Genomic DNA, 19014 nt, shown 5'->3' on the forward strand with positions numbered 1-19014 from the left:
GTTAACAAAATAAAATAAATCAAATTTGCTGCTCTTTTAATGTTTTTTTTACTCATATCACTCTATGGTGCATCACATGGCCAATGAAAATATGTCATTACTGTCATCCTTACATGTAATTATGGGGAATACAAGATTATCTCATATGCACTTTCATATATTGAACCAAAATTCAAAATAGCAGTTGTGCATGAACTTTGGGAGTGAGAAGTGAAGAATCTACAAAAAATTACCTTGACCATAATGATGTAGGGATGTAATTAAATTAAAGGTTTAATTCAATTTAATTTAATCAGTTACCTATTTTCAATCATTAACAACTGAAATTAGCAAGAGTAATGACATGATCTATTGCCTAATGTAAGCACGTTCTGCCCTCTAGTGGGATCCAAGCACAATTATAAATTATTCGCTGACAAATTTCCTTGCAGTAATTGTTTGCATCAGGTACTAAATATATATATATATACCACTCAAGAGTCACTTATTTCTTGCAAAGTCATTTTTAATGCAGTGATAAGAGGAATTTAAGGATGCGTGCAATCACAAAATTATGCATCATCATTCTGCAGTTATTGCAAGACAAGCCAAACATTTGATATGATTAACAAGGATGCTGAAAGCAGGTATCAAAGCAACTCTGTTTTCAAAGAAGTGCAATAAGATGAAGGTTGTGCCGAATCTAGTATAAGTAAAAAACAGAGCTCATTCAAGGACAAAATCATGCATTTTCCAGAGTGGTAGTTTGGGGTTGTAAGTCTTGGTAAAGCAGGAAGCCAGAAAAAGTACTATCATCTTCACTGCTGGAGTAAATACCATTCCAGTCCCTTAGGGTCTCCAGCCACACCTGGTCACCTTCGTTCAACTGCAACAGTACAAGATTGGACGCCTGATCAATATCCTGGCCGTACAGAGAGTCACGTGTCCGTAGCTTCCGTACCCCATTAACCACGAGTGCAGCACGCACAGGCCGGTTGCGTACGGTGATGTGATAGCTGAATAAGTAAACCCTGAGTAGGTGACGTTGAACTTGTTGAGCACTGGGTCCCAGTGGCCCTCTTCATGTAAAACACCTTATCAAACTTCACAGGCAGGCCCGGGTGGCGGGAAAGACCTGCTGGGGAACAAACCCACACTGAAGGCAGAACGAATCTGCTCTACATCCTTTCCAGGATAGCCTTTGGGGCCTCGTGGCCCACGCCCACCTTTAGGACCTCTCTCTCCCCTCATCCCCATCATTCCTCTCCCTCCAGGAATACCAGGAAGCCCTCTGGCCCCAGTGTCCCCCTTCATTCCCGGAGACCCCCTTCACCTTTGCACCATCAGTTCCGTTCAACCCAGTAGGACCAATATCACCTCTTTGCCTGGCTCACCAGTGTCACCTTTGGCTCCTTTCTCACTAATACCCATTAGCCCTGTTCACCTTTTGACCCTTTGGCCAGCAATGCCTGGAGGACCCATAGGGCCCTCTTGCCCGATGCTGCCCTTAGTGCCATCTGGACCGGGATCTCCTTTTTGTCCTGGGTCTCCTTTCAAACCAGTGAAGCCATGTTCACCTTTCTCCCCTTTGGGGCCTGTGTCACCTGCAGTATGTGCAGAAGTTATAACTCCTTTGGAGTAACAGATTTATATAGCACTACTTTCCTAATCAAATTTGGACAGATTGAAACAGATGATACCAGAGGTGGGAGTAAGTCACTGTCAAGTCATTCTCAATCAACAATCTGCAAGTCCCAAGTCAAGTTTCAAGTCAGCTGTCAAAACACTTGGTGGTTATATTATGACTTGAAAGTTGACTTGAAACTTGCTGATTCATGACTTGAGAGTGACTTGATGGTGACTTACTCCCACCTCTGGATGATACTACAGATTTTGCAGGTAGAGACTCGCTTACCCCTTTCTCCTTGTTTTCCTGGGACTCCAGGGGCACCAGGAAGCCCCACCAATCCATCATCACCCTTTTCACCTGTTGTAATGTCAATAAATAAAGCGTAGATAGCAATATTGAAAATGTATTCATGAAACGCAGGGCTTTGCACAAAAGGAGAGAGAGCAATCGAGAAGGAAAGAGACAGATAATCACAACTGTCCTGCAGGCAAGCCTCGTTGTACCTATGTCACCATTGAGACCGTTGGCTCCAGGGAGTCCTGCTAGGCCTGGAGGTCCTCTGGGTCCCATTTCACCCTTATCCCCTGGCAACCCTGGACAGCACAGATGCACAGAAGTTTGACCCAAGACATTTGAGTTAAAATCTCTTCTTGATCAACCTCTTGAAAAGTTACCACCTGTCTTACCTGGTGGGCCCCTTTCTCCTGGAGGCCCTGGCAGGCCTGTCTCTCCCATGGGCCCCACAGGACCTCTCTCCGGTGGACAGCACTCACAAAAGTTGAAGAAACATTCATTGTAATCAAGGCTATAGTTTCCAAGATTGTTCCTGGGGCATTATTGGGTCAGTGGGATAATCAGTGGGGTAAATATCACTGAGTATGTGGTGCTGTCTGTAGGTGACAGAGAGTAGGCAGCTGTCAGAACCTCAGTAGTTTCTTCTGTGTACAAGTTGCTGGAGGGGGATGGGGTTGCCATGGGACCTCGCGCATATCCTCCACCACCAACCCCGTCACTCTCTCCACCTCGAGGAGGCCTCTTGGTAGCCTGAGGTTTGGGCCAGCGTGTGGGTTCTCACACCGGAGGTCAGCGCAGGCATCATAACGGCAAGTACAGTGGTGAAGTAGATAAAACGAAATGATGGCATACTGAGACCTTGTTAATCTGTGAGAGGGGGGCAGAAACCAATGGAGCACTTTGGGGAAAAAGTTGCAAGTCAATCAACAATTTCTGATTCCAAAATATCTATTCAGTGCACCATGGTGTGGTTACAATGCATAAGAAAGTGACAAGAGAAGCTTACCTGGTGATGTTGGTGTTGTTCACTACATCTCTTTCCAAGCAGGCAGGCTGCCTTCACGCTTATATCGTCGCTGGTAGCCCAACTCTTGCCCCATGAGTCCAATGCGAGAACAACGGATGGAAAAGCCAGGGGGAATTAGGGGGTAGGCAGGTTGGCAAGAACAGATTATGTGCTCCTAAGGGATATGAACTAAAGCAGGTTGCTTTATTCTTTGTGATACGGGATACGCACACAGCTAATGTGTTGTTCACACACGCCTGCTTTATACACAACTATGGACAACTATAAAATTACACACAAACTCACAAAGGTACATGTGTACATAAAAACACAGTATGCATACTCAGAAAGCATACATATTGGATGCCAAGAACCAGTGCAGTACCCTTGTAATGATCACAACATTTGGCAGTACCTCAAGTAGAAAATGGATCAGCACCCATCCAGTGGGACAAGGATCAATGTCCCAAAGAGAGACGGTGGCAACATTGATCCAACATGTCAACACTTTGATCTGAAAACCTCTCCAAAGAACCTTGTAAACCCAGCAACCCTTAAAGAAACACAAAACCAGTGAACCAAGCTTCACGTGTTTAAAATACATGGTCGCTAAATAAAGAATGCCAACTGTTTTAAACTTACGTACACACAAACCATTTATTGTACAAATCTTCAACATTCATCGACATACATAACTGCCAATACTAGGTGCAAACTGACTTTCAAAGCAAAATACCATTACATTGAGAGTGTTGGGTAGTCTGAATGCCCATTAGATGACAAATGTGTTAAGTCTTGTTGATATGTATGTAAAACATCAAGAGGCATAAATATAACCAAACATCACAAAGTACAAATGTGTAATAATGAGTTTTGTGGCTTGGGGGATAACATCAAGAAGTATTTGAAATTTTGGTGGTGATGTTCTTACAATTCCTTACTATCCAAGTAGGATGAAGCAGGTCAACTGGACCTGTTTAGTTCCTTGAAGATCTTTAGCTTTTCATCTAGAAAAGGTTGACTGGCTAATTTTCTGCTTTGAGGCATTGCTGGTTGCTACTGTTCTCAGTTTCATTTAAGGCATGTTGAGGATGATCTTTGAGCTGCTGTGATATTGATGAAAGCATAGAATTATAAGTGGGAGAAAGGTGGTACCCAAGCACATCCATCTTCCCCATCTAAAATATGAACATTGTTATCTTCAAAGGTGTGTCTGTTTTCCTTCAAATACTGGTTGATGGCCGAGTCTTGACCAGAGGTGCTGACACTCTTATGATAAGTGATTTGTTTGTTGAATGGCTGTTGTTTTCTCCGATGTATAGAATTCGTTGCACTTCTCACTGCACTGATCCGCAGACACCAGATAGCTTTTGTGGGTGTGTTTTGTACGGCCTTTGGGTCAACCATTTTCTGTATGATGGTGCTACTGGGTTTGAAAAATACAGGAATGTTGTGTTTCTTGAAAATCCTCCTGAGTTTCTCAGAAATCTCAGTCCCAAATGGAATTCCTTTTGTTCTTTTCTTCATAAAGAAGTGGAATGGAATTACTACAACCCCAATTGCAATGATGTTGTGCAAAATGTAAATAAAACAGAATACAATGATTTGCAAATCCTCTTCAACCTATATTCAACTGAATACACCACAAAGACAAGATATTAATGTTCAAACTGATAACGTAATTGTTTTTTGTGCAAATATTTGCTCATTTTGAAATGGATGCCTCCAACACATTTCAAAAAAGCTGGGACAGTGGTATGTTTACCACTGTGTTACATCACTTTTCCTTCTAACAACACTCAATAAGCATTTGGGACTGAGGACACTAATGGAGCTTTGTAGGTGGAATTATTTCCCATTCTTGTTTGATGTATGACTTCAGTTGTTCAACAGTCCGGGATCTCTGTTGTTGTATTTTGTGCTTCATAATGCGCCACACATTTTCAGTGGGCGACAGGTCTGGACTGCAGGCAGGCCAGTCTAGTACCCGCACTCTTTTACTATGAAGCTGTATTCTGCACTGTTGTACAACGTGCAGATGTGGCTTGGCATTGTCTTGTTGAAATAAGCCGGGACGTCCCTGAAAAAGATGTTGCTTGGATGGCAGCATGTGTTGCTCCAAACCTGGATGTACCTTTCAGCACTGGTGGTGCCATCACAGATGTTTTACACACTAACACACCCCCATACCATCACAGATGCTGGCTTTTGAACTTTGCGCTGGTAACAATGTGGACGGTCTTTTCATCTTTTGTCCGGAGGACACAACGTCCATGATTTCCAAAAACAATTTGAAATCTGGACTCATCCGACCACAGCACACTTTTCCACTTGAGTCTGTCCATTTCAAATGAGCTCGGGCCCAGAGAAGGCGGTGGCGTTTCTGGATGTTGTTGATGCATGGCTTTCGCCTTTGCATGGTAGAGTTTTAACTTGCACTTGTAGATGTAGCAACGAACTGTGTTAACTGACAATGGTTTTCTGAAGTGTTCCTGAGACCATGCGTAAGATCCCCTACACAATGATGTCGGTTTTTAATGCAGTGCCGCCTGAGGGATCAAAGGTCACGGGCATTCAATGTTAGTTTTTGGCCTTGCCGTTTATGTGTAGCAAGTTCTCCAGATTCTCTGAATCTTCTGATTATATTATGGACTGTAGATGATGGAATCCCTAAATTCCTTGAAACATTGTTCTTAAACTGTTGGACTATTTTTTTCACGCAGTTGTTTACAAAGTGGTGATCCTCACCCCATGTTGCTTGTGAATGGCTGAGCCTTTTGGGGATGCTCCTTTTATACCCAATCATACTCACCTGTTTCCAATTAGGTGTTCTTTGAGCATTCATCAACTTTCCCAGTCTTTTGTTGCCCCTTCCCAGCTTTTTTTAAATGTGTTGCAGGCATCATGAGCAAAATGAGCAAATAGTTGCACAAAAACAATAAAGTCTATTGTTTTGAACATTAAATATCTTGTCTTTGTGGTGTATTCAATTGAATATAGGTTGAAGAGGATTTTCAGATCATGTATTCTGTTTTTATTATATTTTACACAATGTCCCAACTTCATTGGAATTGGGGTTGTATAATAGATATATAAATAACACTGCTTTGATGTAGAGTTGTTAAAAATGTACCTGTTCTTTCAATCATTCTCGAAAAGTAAAACATTGATCTTGATTACGACTGAATACATATCACATGAAGACAACTATTCATTCATTCATTTCGTTTTTTATCCAGGTCCAGCAGCATACCAAGCATACCTGAGTCATTCCCAAGGCAACTGGGAAATATAATCATCCAGCATACCCTGGGTCTTCCTGGGGTCTCCTCCAATTGGATGTGCCTAGAAGACATCCTGAGGGAGACGACCAGGGGCCATCCTCACCAGATGCCTGAATCACCTCAGCTGGATGCTTTCAAAATTAATTTCACAAAGCCAAATTCACACCACAATCTCATCATTGACATGAATGTCATGGCAACACTGTGCTTTTGTTGGGAAAGTGTAGGAACACGGACCCACAACAGGGGGCGCAAATGAACGGACAATGGAGGAAGTCAAATAACAACACTTTACTGTTGTGAATGGGCACAACAAACACAACAGATTACAACAATAGACAAAAAGCCAAATCACAAAAGGTATCGTGTGGGCAGGCTCAAAGATAGAAGACGTCTGTCCAAAGCAGAACTGGAACCACACGATTTCCTCCGCCACCAGACCCCGGGAATACTGGAGCCGCCAAGTCCCGAACTCCCAGGTGGCCACTGCCTCCGCGTGTCGGACCTGGTACTGCTGGCGAGGAACAAAAAACAATTAAATGTGGGCGCGTTTGCACCCAGCAATCCGCACGGCGGGAAAACTACCTCCACCTCTCGTTGGAAAAAGAGTCTGCTATACAATGCACAAAAGTAACAAAAGGTTACTGTCGAAAGATCTCACAGTCGGCTGAGAACGTTACCTTCCAGGTAGAGCGATATCTCGGCAAAGAGGTCTAGACGTCGTCCTGCTGATGTACCCCTGCTGATCAGATGATTGGTAACAGCTGTTGCAGGTGATGCGTGACAGCTGTCACCCTGGCTGCTCCTGTGAGGCGGCTGCGCCCTCTGGTGCCTGGAGCCCGCACTCCAGACAGGGCGCCCTCTGGTGGTGGGCCAGCAGTACCTCCTCTTCTGGCGGCCCACACAACAGGACCCCCCCCTCAACGGGCGCCTCCTGGCGCCCGACCAGGCTTGTCCGGGTGGCGGCGGTAGAAATCGGCCAGGAGGCCGGGTCCAGGACGAAGCTCCTCTTCACCCAGGAGCGTTCTTCGGGTCCATACCCCTCCCAGTCCACCAAATACTGGAAGCCCCGGCCCATCCTACGGACATCCAAGAGCCGGCGCACAGTCCAAGCCGGCTCGCCATCGATGATCCGGGCAGGAGGCGGCGCGCGGACCCGGAGCACAGAGGGGTGAGGTGTGATGTGGTTTTACCCGGGACACATGAAACACAGGATGGATCCGCAGTGAGGCCGGAAGCTGAAGCCTCACTGCGGCTGGACTGATGACCTTAAGGATCTTGAAGGGGCCGATGTAACGGTCCTGTAGCTTGGGGGAGTCCACTTTGAGGGGAATGTCCTTTGTGGACAACCATACCTCCTGCCCTGGCCGATACGCAGGGGCCGGGGTCCACCGACGGTCTGCATGGGCTTTTGCCCTCGTCCGGGCCTTTAGCAAAGCAGAACGGGCGTCACGCCACACCCGACGGCACTTCCGTAGGTGGGCCTGGACCGAGGGCACACCCGACCTCTCCCTCAACCACCGGAAACAACGGGGGCTGATACCCCAGACCACCTCAAAAGGGGAGAGGCCGGTGGCTGAAGACACCTGGCTGTTATGGGCATACTCGATCCAGGCCAAATGGGTACTCCAGGCCGCCGGGTGTGCGGCAGTCACGTAGCGCAAGGCCTGTTCCACCTCCTGATTCACCCGTTCTGCTTGCCCGTTGGTCTGAGGGTGGTACCCGGACGAGAGACTCACTGTGGCCCCAAGTTCCCGGCAGAAGCTCCTCCAGACTTGCGAGGAGAACTGGGGACCGCGATCGGAGACGATGTCTGTTGGAATCCCATGCAGCCGGACGACGTGGTGGACCAGGAGGTCCGCTGTCTCCTGGGCTGTTGGGAGCTTCGGGAGGGCCACGAAGTGGGCCGCCTTGGAGAATCGGTCCACTATCGTGAGGATGGTGGTGTTACCCTGGGACGGCGGGAGGCCCGTGACAAAATCCAGGCCGATGTGGGACCAGGGGCGATGAGGCACAGGCAGCGGCTGGAGTAGTCCCGATGCCCTGCGGTGGTCAGCCTTGCCCCTGGCGCAGGTGGTACAGGCCTGGATATAATCCCGGACGTCGGCCTCTAGGGACGCCCACCAGAAGCGCTGCCGGACAACTGCCATGGTTATTCGCACCCCTGGATGACAGGAGAGCTTGGAGCCATGACAGAAGTCCAGGACTGCAGCCCTAGCTTCTGGTGGGACGTATAGTTTGTTCTTCGGCCCAGTTCCGGGGTCCGGACTTCGTGCCAGGGCCTCCCGGACGGTTCTCTCTACGTCCCAGGTGAGGGTGGCCACGATAGTGGACTCCGGGATGATGGGTTCCGGTGGATCCGACAACTCCGCTTTGACTTCATCTTCATGTACCCGGACAAGGCATCCGATCTCTGGTTTGTGGTCCCGGGACGGTAGGTGATCCGGAAGTCAAAACGGCCGAAGAACAGTGACCAGCGGGCTTGCCTGGGGTTCAGCCGCTTGGCGGTCCTGATATACTCCAGGTTCCGGTGGTCAGTGAAAACCGTGAATGGCACAGACGTTCCCTCCAACAGATGTCTCCACTCTTCAAGAGCCTCTTTCACCGCAAGGAGTTCTCGATTGCCGACGTCATAGTTCCGTTCGGCCGGGGTCAACCTGCGGGAAAATAGGCACACGGGTGAAGGACCTTATCGGTCTTCCCGCTCTAGGAAAGCACAGCTCCTATTCCTGAGTCCGAGGTGTCCACTTCAACCACTAACTGGCGACTAGGATCGGGCTGCACCAGAACGGGTGCAGACGAGAAGCGCCGTTTCAACTCCTTGAACGCGGCATCGCAACGATCCGACCAGGTGAAGGGGACTTTTGGTGAGGTCAGGGCTGTCAGGGGGCTAACTACCTGACTGTAGCCCTTAATGAACCTCCTGTAGAAATTTGCAAAGCCGAGGAACTGTTGCAGCTTCCTACGGCTAGTGGGTTGGGGCCAGTCTCTCACCGCCGCAACCTTGGCCGGATCATGAGCGCCGGAGGTGGGGGAGATGATAAACCCCAGGAAGGACAAAGAGGTGCGGTGAAACTCACACTTCTCGCCCTTCACAAACAGCCGGTTCTCCAACAACCGCTGCAGGACCTGACGTACATGCCGGACATGAGTCTCAGGATCCGGAGAAAAGATGAGTATATCGTCTAGATATACGAAGACGAATCGGTGCAGGAAATCCCGCAAGACATCATTAACTAATGCTTGGAACGTCGCGGGGGCGTTTGTGAGGCCGAACGGCATGACCAGGTACTCAAAGTGACCTAAGGGGGTGTTAAATGCCGTCTTCCACTCTCCCTTCCGGATCCGAACCAGGTGATACGCATTTCTAAGATCTAGCTTAGTGAATATTTGGGCTCCATGCAGGGGCGTGAACACTGAATCCAACAAGGGCAAGGGTATCGATTACGAACCGTGATTTCGTTCAGCCCCCTATAATCAATGCATGGACCAAGTCCGCCGTCTTTTTTACCCACAAAAAAGAAACCTGCACCCATCGGGGAGGTGGAATTCCGGATCAACCCGGCGGCTAAAGAGTCCCGGATGTAGGTCTCCATTGATTCGCGCTCAGGTCGTGAGAGGTTGTACAGCCTGCTGGACGGGAACTCAACGCCTGGAACCAAATCAATGGCACAATCGTACGGACGGTGGGGGGGGAAGGGTGAGCGCCAGATCCTTACTGAACACATCCACAAGGTCATGGTACTCCACCGGCACCGTCCCTAGATTGGGCGGGACTCTGACCTCCTCCTTAGCCTGGGAACCGGGAGGAACCGAGGAACCTAAACATACCCGATGGCAGGTCTCGCTCCACTGAACCACTACCCGGACGGCCAATCGATCCGGGGATTGTATTTTAACATCCAAGGGAAACCGAGAATCACACGGGAGGTGGCAGGAGTCACAAAAAACTCGATCTCCTCCCGGTGATTTCCTGACCACCAGAGTTACTGGTGGTGTCTTATGTGTGATTAAAGGGAGTAGGGAGCCATCTAGTGCCCGCACCTGCACAGGCGAGGTAAGCGCCACCAGAGGGAGCCTACCTCCCTGGCCCATCTGCTGTCTAACAGATTCCCTTCAGAGCCGGTGTCCACCAGTGCTGGGGCCTTCAGGGTTAAATCCTCATAAAGGATTGTAACTGGGAGTCGTGTGGCAATATGGGTATGTCCCACGTGAATGTTTTGGCCTACCCCTAACCCAGTTTCTAGGGGCGGGCATTGGTGTTTTAACCGCTCGGGGTAGTCCCTCACTTGATGCTCTATTGAGCCACAAACAAAGCACGCTCCGCGGGCCAGCCTCTGTCTATCTGGTGCCCTAAATGTGGCCCTGCTCGTGTCCATAGCTTCATCAGCAGGGGGAGCTGTAACCACACGGAGCGTAGAGGCCGTGGAGCGTGGGGAGGGCGGAACTCGGTCGGAACTGGAAGGGAGAGGGACGGCGCGTGCCCGGCCATGCCCTTCGTCTCGTTCCCGACGGCGTTCTTCTAACCGATTGTCTAATCATATAACGAGATCAATAAGCCCGTCTAAATCCCGCGGTTCGTCCTTGGCCACCAGGAGCTCCTTCAGGACCAACGACAGTCCGTTTACGAAGGCGGCACAGAGGGCAGTGTTATTCCAGCCGGACCTCGCAGCCGCGATGCGGAAGTCGACTGCATAAGCAGCTGCGCTCCGGCGCCCCTGTCTCATTGACAGCAGCACGGCTGAAGCGGTCTCTCCTCTATTTGGGTGATCGAACACTGTTCTGAACTCCCTCACAAACCCATCATATGTCAGAAGGAGCCATGAATTTTGCTCCCAAAGTGCTGTAGCCCAAGCGCGTGCCTTGCCGTGAAGCAGATTAATTACATAAGCTATCTTACTAGCATCAGTCGCGTACATGACGGGACGTTGTGCGAAGACGAGCAAACACTGCATAAGAAAGTCCGCGCATGTCTCCACACAATCCCCGTACGGCTCTGGAGGGCTTATGTATGCTTCAGGGGAAGGTGGGAGGGGTCGTTGAACGACCTGTGGAACATCACTGTTGCGCACAGGATCGACAGGAGGGGGAGCCGCAGCAGCGCCCTGAGGGTGCGCTTCCACCTGCGCGGCGAAAGCCTCCTGCGGTTAAGGAGGACGTTCTGCTCGGTCATCAGATCCAGCCGAGCCGTAAAAGCGGTGAGGATTCGCTGCAACTCACCGATCATTCCTCCTGCAGACGCCTGTGCGCCCTGCTCTTCCATTGGCCGTTCAACAGCCGGTTGACGCCCCTCGGGGTCCATGACGTTGGCCGAGATATCCTGTTGGGAAAGTGTAGGAACACGGACCCACAACAGGGGGCGCAAATGAACGGACAATGGAGGAAGTCAAATAACAACACTTTACTGTTGTGAATGGGCACAACAAACACAACAGATTACAACAATAGACAAAAAGCCAAATCACAAAAGGTGTCGTGTAGCAGGCTCGAAGATAGAAGACGTCTGTCCAAAGCAGAACCGGAACCACACGATTTCCTCCGCCACCAGACCCCGGGAATACTGGAGCCGCCAAGTCCCGAACTCCCAGGTGGCCACTGCCTCCGCGTGTCGGACCTGGTACTGCTGGCGAGGAACAAAAAAACAATTAAATGTGGGCGCGTTTGCACCCAGCAATCCGCACGGCGGGAAAACTACCTCCACCTCTCGTTGGAAAAAGAGTCTGCTATACAATGCACAAAAGTAACAAAAGGTTACTGTCGAAAGATCTCACAGTCTGCTGAGAACGTTACCTTCCAGGTAGAGCGATATCTCGGCAAAGAGGTGGAGACATCGTCCTGCTGATGTACCCCTGCTGATCAGATGATTGGTAACAGCTGTTGCAGGTGATGCGTGACAGCTGTCACCCTGGCTGCTCCTGTGAGGCGGCTGCGCCCTCTGGTGCCTGGAGCCCGCACTCCAGACAGGGCGCCCTCTGGTGGTGGGCCAGCAGTACCTCCTCTTCTGGCGGCCCACACAACAGCTGTCCTTGGTTTATTTGAATGGTTCTCCATCCATCCATCCATTTTCTTCCACTTTATTCGCCATCAGTGCTGGGCCATAATTATACATACATGGTGAAAATATGGCCACAGCACATACAAGTGTTGTGGATCTCTGAGCTTTAAATCTTATAGCTATAGTTGTGTTCTCAGCTTTACATACAAAATCATGGGCATGACTGTCATGGTAATTTTGGGCTTTTAATGATGTCTTTGAACTGTTTTTTGTCAGGGTGGAATGACTGTACAGCATACATCATTAATGACATTAAAGACAAGAATGTGCTGCACAAGTCTGATTTTTTTTTTTTTTTTTTTGGAGGGGGGTCTTCTCTCAACCGTGCAGGGTCAAAATTATACATACAGGCTGAAATATGTACATACACCCCACTAATACTTGGTTAAATATCCCTTAGCAATCTACACTTCAACTAAATGCTTTTGGTAGCCATCAACAAGCTTCCAGCATAATTCTGGAACATCCAATTGTGGCCAAGTTACAACTGTCTAGCTCTTTAAGGTGACATTGAGGTGATGTGGAGGCTTGGTGCAATGCAACACTACCACTGGCAGCAAAACAGCTCCAGAGCAAAAAATACCGCTGACCACTGGCACAGTGTTCTTAGGTTTGAAAGCGTCACCTTTACTCCTCCAAACATACCTCTTGTCATTGTGGCCAAATATCTCATTCTTTGTCTCTTCTGAACATAAAACCTTTCTCCAAAAGCCATTTGACTCGTCCATGTGGGCAGCAGCATATTTCAGTTTGGCTTGAAGGTGTCGATTTTGGAGCAGGGGTTTCTTCCTTGGTCGGCACCCTCAGTCTATGGTAATCTGGCTTCACTGAGTTTTGGTGATTCATGGGTTGTTCCTGAACATTCAAACCAATTTCCTCTCATCTGAGGGTGATGTTTGGGTCTTCTTCCACACCTTGGAAAGGTGGTAACACATCTGACTAACTTGCACTTACATACAGTTGTGTAATTGATGATCTTGGAATCTGCAGTTCTTTAAAAAATGGGTCCAAGAGCCCTTCCCAACTTATTTAAACCTACAATTCTCCTTATATCTTCACTGAGTTTGTTTGACTTTTCCATTGTTCCAAGTATTGGTCAGTCCAATGAGTGCTGTCTAACACATCCTTTTTTATGCTGGCAAAGAGAAACTACCAGTTGTAGTCAATCATGATCACTAATGAGGAGTTAATAGGCCTTGACTTTGCCATGCTAAAAGACATTGTATAACCTTCAGTGCCACCTATTAAAAGAGTTAAGTGCATGTATGTATACGAGCCTGCATGTATAGTTTGTGTGGATATAAGACGATCTGAAATAAATTCATACTTGTGCATCCAATGTCTTTTTTATGACATTAATGATGTTTGCAGTGCAATAATTTCTCTCTGTCAAAAGAACAGTTCAAAGACATCATTAAAAGCCCAAAATTACCATGATATTAATGCCCGTGATTTGTGTATGTATGTGTATGTGTTACTGTCAAGAAGAATAGTCAATTTGGATTTGTTATGTCTGCACTCAGTCATCAGCTTTCTCATGTCTTGGACGCCCCCTGTTGTCCAAATCCACAACTGCATCTCTCAATCTTGGTCTGCCTCTGTTGGCATATTTCACAACTGCAATTCTGATTATAATAGCCTTTAATAAATCTCACTGTTACTCTTGTCAGTTTTGGCTGGGTGTGTTTTAACCCTATAACTCCACACTTTTTGATCATACATAATCCAAACTATACTTTTTTGGAATCCTAATAATTTGACAAATAATGTGGTATAATTTTTAGTATGATTGCAGTATTTTATATTTTCACCCATGTCATCCTTCACTGACCCCTACCTGGCTATAGCTATCTTTATTCACCTTTAAAAGGCAAAGTTGGAATGTAGGAGCTACAGAATAATCACTACAATGTGCTTACTGATTAGACATCTCTGTTCATACACAAACACATCAATGACTGACTTCAGAAGTACAGCAAATACACTTCATGTTGGCAATGCCCAAAACAAAATAGTCTTGGTAAATCTTCCTTTAAACAACATCATCTTATCCAAGTAGAATTTACTACTTGACAAAAGTTTTTTCTTTTTTTTCAAGTAACTTCAGGATGAGCCACGGTTGCTTTGATGGCAGGTATAACAACCAAAATATTAGGAGTGTGTTAATCTGGTATTTCAGATTGATATCAGTCTCATATTGGCCATAATTACTGAATTTATATCTAGGGGGAACAAACCAAAACAAAAACCAAATCTGATCGTATCCAAGTCTTCTAATGTACATCGGAGTCATGTTGTGGGCTGTGTCGGTTTCCCTTTAGAAGAATAGGGTGCTTAGTTCACAATTTGAGCTGACATTTAGGTTAGCTGTGTTCAAACAACTGTATTAATGAGCAGATGAGTTATTTTAAGATGGGAAAAGGTGTCAGATTGGTAACAGTACTAGCAGATATTGAAGTATCAGTATCATGTGTATGTGAAAAATTGGTATCATGCCATCCATAGAAAATATCAGATTATCGTCATGAAATTTAGTGTAAATGTAGGAAATGCACAAAAGATCTTATGTAATCCACAACCGGGAAGCTGTGTTGTGACTGAAAAATTATGATTTTTTTTTATTTTTTTACTGAAACAAAAAGATGGAAATTCACCTGAAACTTACCATGAGTGTTATTGTAGCCATAACCCTAACATGTTTTTGAATGTTAAATGCAAAAAGTGAGTTGTGCATGCCATCCCTGGTTCTCAAGACCAGGCACCTAAGTGGCTCTACTCTATTTCTACTCTCCTATTTTACGCTTCCTTTTTAGATATTTTTGTATACTGGCATAGTTCCACCTTAGAATTGGAATATAATATATAAGATATACATTACTGAATTTTCATGCATGCAGAATTCATAGGAATATGCACAAAATATCACGCTTAACTTTTTGTATGCTGTCATGCACAATGGCTCATGAGAGTACCCCCCCCCCCCCCACACACACACACAAAAAACAAACAAACAAACAAATCTACAAAAGAAAAACAGTAAAATAAATTTATATATGAGCTAAAGTATTTAAATTTTGAATTTGGGCTCAATTGTGACAAAATGATCATTATGTATTGAAAGTCAAAATGTAATTATGAGCTAAAAAAAAAAAAAAAAATTGAATTTGAAAGCATATTTGAGAGCACATATCTCAGCTAAGGCCACATACTGGATAAAACCTCTGGATTCAAAATATGTTCCAGCTCAAATTCAAAATACTCCCCTCCCCACCCCTTTGTAGATATTATCCATCTGCTCAGTAAATGTCATCAACATCCTCTTACAGCTTTTGCTAAACATTCTTCTCTATCTTGCTTTAAGAAAACAGTTGTGGTAATTTTGGGCTTTTAATGATGTACTTGAACTGTTCTTTATTCAGGGTAGAATGATTGCACAGCATCATTAATACTTTAAAAAACAAGAACTGGTTGCAGAAGTTTGAATTTATTTAGGATCTTCTAATCCACACAGGATCAAAATTATACATACAGGCTGAAAATATGCATGCATTCACTTTAATCTTTTAATCAATGGTGCTGAAGGTTCTATAATCTTCTAATGTGACAAGGCCAAGGCCTATTATTCCTTGTTAGTGATCATGATTGACTACAACTGGTAGTTTCTCTTTGCCATCATAAAAGGATGTGTTTGACAGCACTCACTGGACTGACCAATATTCAGAACAATGGGAAAGTCCAAGGAACTCAGTAATGCTGCAAGAAGGAGAATTGTAGATTTACACAAGTTGGGAAGGTTTCTTGGAGCCATTTCTAAACAACTGCAGATGCCAAGGTCATCAGTTAAAACAATTATACGCAAGTACAAGTTAGACAGATGTGTCACCACTTTGCCAAGAAGAATCAAACTGTCACCCTCAGATGAGAGGAAACTGGTGAGGATGTTCAGGAAAACCCAGGAACCACCAAGGCTCAGGACAGGTTTAGAACAAAACCATGTACAGAACTGGGTGGATGCGGGGGGCAGTGATGAGTGTAACAATGAAAACACTCAAAATGAAGCTTCAGCTGATGATGATGATGTAGATGTGTGAATAGGTCATTTTAGTTTTATAACTCGTGAGTAGTGTTCACATCACACTTGGTCTGACATCTACAATACAAGACCTCCCATCTTTTTTCCATAAGATGCAATGGTTCTTCTACATGTATTGCTGTATAAACAGTACATATAATGTACCCAGGCTTTTGATGAGTTTAGCAGCTCCTGAAATACAACTGATAGACGGTTTAAAAAAAGACTTATAGTGTTTGTATGTTAAACAGAAATTTATACCTTAAGTGTTGCACTGAGGGTACCAGTACCAATATGTGATTCAGAATACAGATGTAATGCACCACATGACAACCACCACAGGCATTTTCTGTTTGTAGAGAGATTTGTAGAGATGATAAGCTTTCATTTAAGGTATGTTGTGGGTGTGTGACTTTTCAGTTGAATTCTTGAAATTCCATCCTTAGCCTCTTGCCAGGTGTGTTTGGAGGAGTATCGGTGAGGCTTTCAAACCTAAGACCACTGTACCAACTGTCAACCATGGTGGTGGTAGCATAATGCCTAATGAAGGGGTAGGGTTTTGCTGCCAGTGATACTGGTGCATTGCACAAAGTCGATGGAACCTCCAAATTCTTCAAGGTTACCTCAAATCAAGAAGCAGACAGCTGAAAGCTTGGCCACAATTGGGTGTTCCAACAAAGCAGTGATCCCAAACACACATCAAAACTGGTTGTGGGTTGGATAAAGCAGGCTAAATTTAAAATCCTGGAATGCTCTTCCCAAAGCTCCCCTCCGGCAGATGGCGCCCTCGGCGACCGCCTATACATATAGCCTATGCTCAACAACTGTTCAAAGAAATCATTAAAGTTCAAAATTACCATGACATTCAAGCCTAATATGTGTGTATGTAAACTTTCAATTGCAAAGTTATGTTCTGGATCACCTCTAGAACTCAATCACATATTTCTGGAAACATTATCTGTCTGTCCACCACATGTAAGTGACAACCATTCATTACTTTTTTTAGTTATCCTGCCAAACGAGGGTCCTGTCTGCCTCCCTGTTGCATCCCTTAGCCACTTTTACATAATGCCTGAATAGATCCTTGTTATTTGATTGGTGGTTTGTGCGTCATGTGACATGGCTTATTCATACCATTTGCCATTGTAATTTGGTACTACAGTATATGTTTTGTGCTATTGCACGCCATGACCACCGGTGTGATGGTGCTTAGCTTAAAAACAAACATGGCGAGGTTTGTTTTGGTGACAGACAACAATTTTCACAAGCTTATTATTATTATTATTATCAGCAAGCCAAACAGTCTGAAGGCATTTGCAGTCTTCACTGGGATGTCTGTAGCTAAAGTACAAGCACTGTCGGATGAAAAGCTCGACAAATTTCTGTCGTGATTTTCGTTGGACTGAAGAAAGCACACGGCGGCCTGTACACAAAGAAGTCAGCGCACGGCGTCAGATACTGACAACATCGTCAGGATTGTTTTTTAACTATTGACTGTTTTTGCAAGCTGACTGAGAACAATTTTGGATTGGACTGCTATTTAATGTTTGTTTAGGACTATTTGGAACCTCTTGACCTCAAAGGACCAGTGACGAACACCAAAATGTAAGTGCCTTTTCTATTGTTTATAAATGAATAAAATATCAAATGACAATGATCTATTTGAGGTAGGAAGAAATAATGAATGTTTTTTTCCATGGGCGTAATTTGGTGGGGGATAAGGGGGACATGTCCCTCCCACCTTTTCAACCAGGGGGGGACAGAATATGGTATGTCCCCCCACCTTCTGACATATATGTGTGTACTTGTGCAAACCATGTCAGTCTTACGTGCAAAACCATGTCAGAATAGTATCTTTGTTTCTGCAGTTTGTATTTTTAGCAGCATTGACTTGTTTACAACACCTGTTTCTTGTGTCACATTCGGAATTTTCTGGGACTGCATTTGCCCAGATTTGAAAACCAAAAATAGTTGCCTCTAGGGATTTGTGTCCACACTAAGTATCAATGGACAATATGCTAATTTACTAAATTCTGAAAGTTAGAAAAGGAAATCACAAAAGCTATCTGGGACCTCAGAAAGCCCATCTGCAATTATTGCATGATCTCCAAAATCAGTCTATGCAAGCGAAATTATGTTCAGTATGAGTGTTGTCATTAGTGCCACTTTGAAAATTAAATTCATGATAAGTAATTTATCCTAAACTTATGATCTGTTGTTTTTCAAACTTATGCAAAAACAAATCTTGAGGAAAAAAATACAGTATGCGATAGTTAATAATTATTAAGAGCCTCTTCTTTATTTATGAATACATTTTACCACATTGCAGTTGTTTTTTTAATGAAAACTCAACCTATCATCTTTTGAGTTCTGCACATGTGGTGATACCTTATTTACACCAGGATGTTAATAAAATCAATGCTGACTATTCTCAGAATAAAGTACTTATATCCAAAGCTTTAAATTGCATAAGTCAAATAGTGTCCACTTTATGGACTTCTCAAACATTAAAATTACTGTTCTGGATGCTCAGAATGCATGAGAGCGCTTCTGGGGGTCTAAAACGGCCCCAGAAGCTGACGACCCCGGCCTATGGGCTTCGGCTCTGCGGGCCTCGCACTTTGTCCCCCCACCCCCAATTTCTAGTTCTAAATTGCGCCTTTGTTTTTTTTCATTCGTGTAATTACCACTTCA

General features: G+C 45.3%; 1 pseudogene; it reads right to left on the reverse strand.

Annotated features, from left to right (window-relative positions):
- Nucleotides 1-541: 541 nt before the first annotated feature.
- Nucleotides 542-19014, reverse strand: part of LOC117521269 — a 41049-nt pseudogene continuing 22576 nt past the window's right edge.

The sequence above is a fragment of the Thalassophryne amazonica genome, chromosome 12 (assembly GCF_902500255.1).
Source record: "Thalassophryne amazonica chromosome 12, fThaAma1.1, whole genome shotgun sequence".
Lineage (NCBI taxonomy): Eukaryota > Metazoa > Chordata > Actinopteri > Batrachoidiformes > Batrachoididae > Thalassophryne > Thalassophryne amazonica.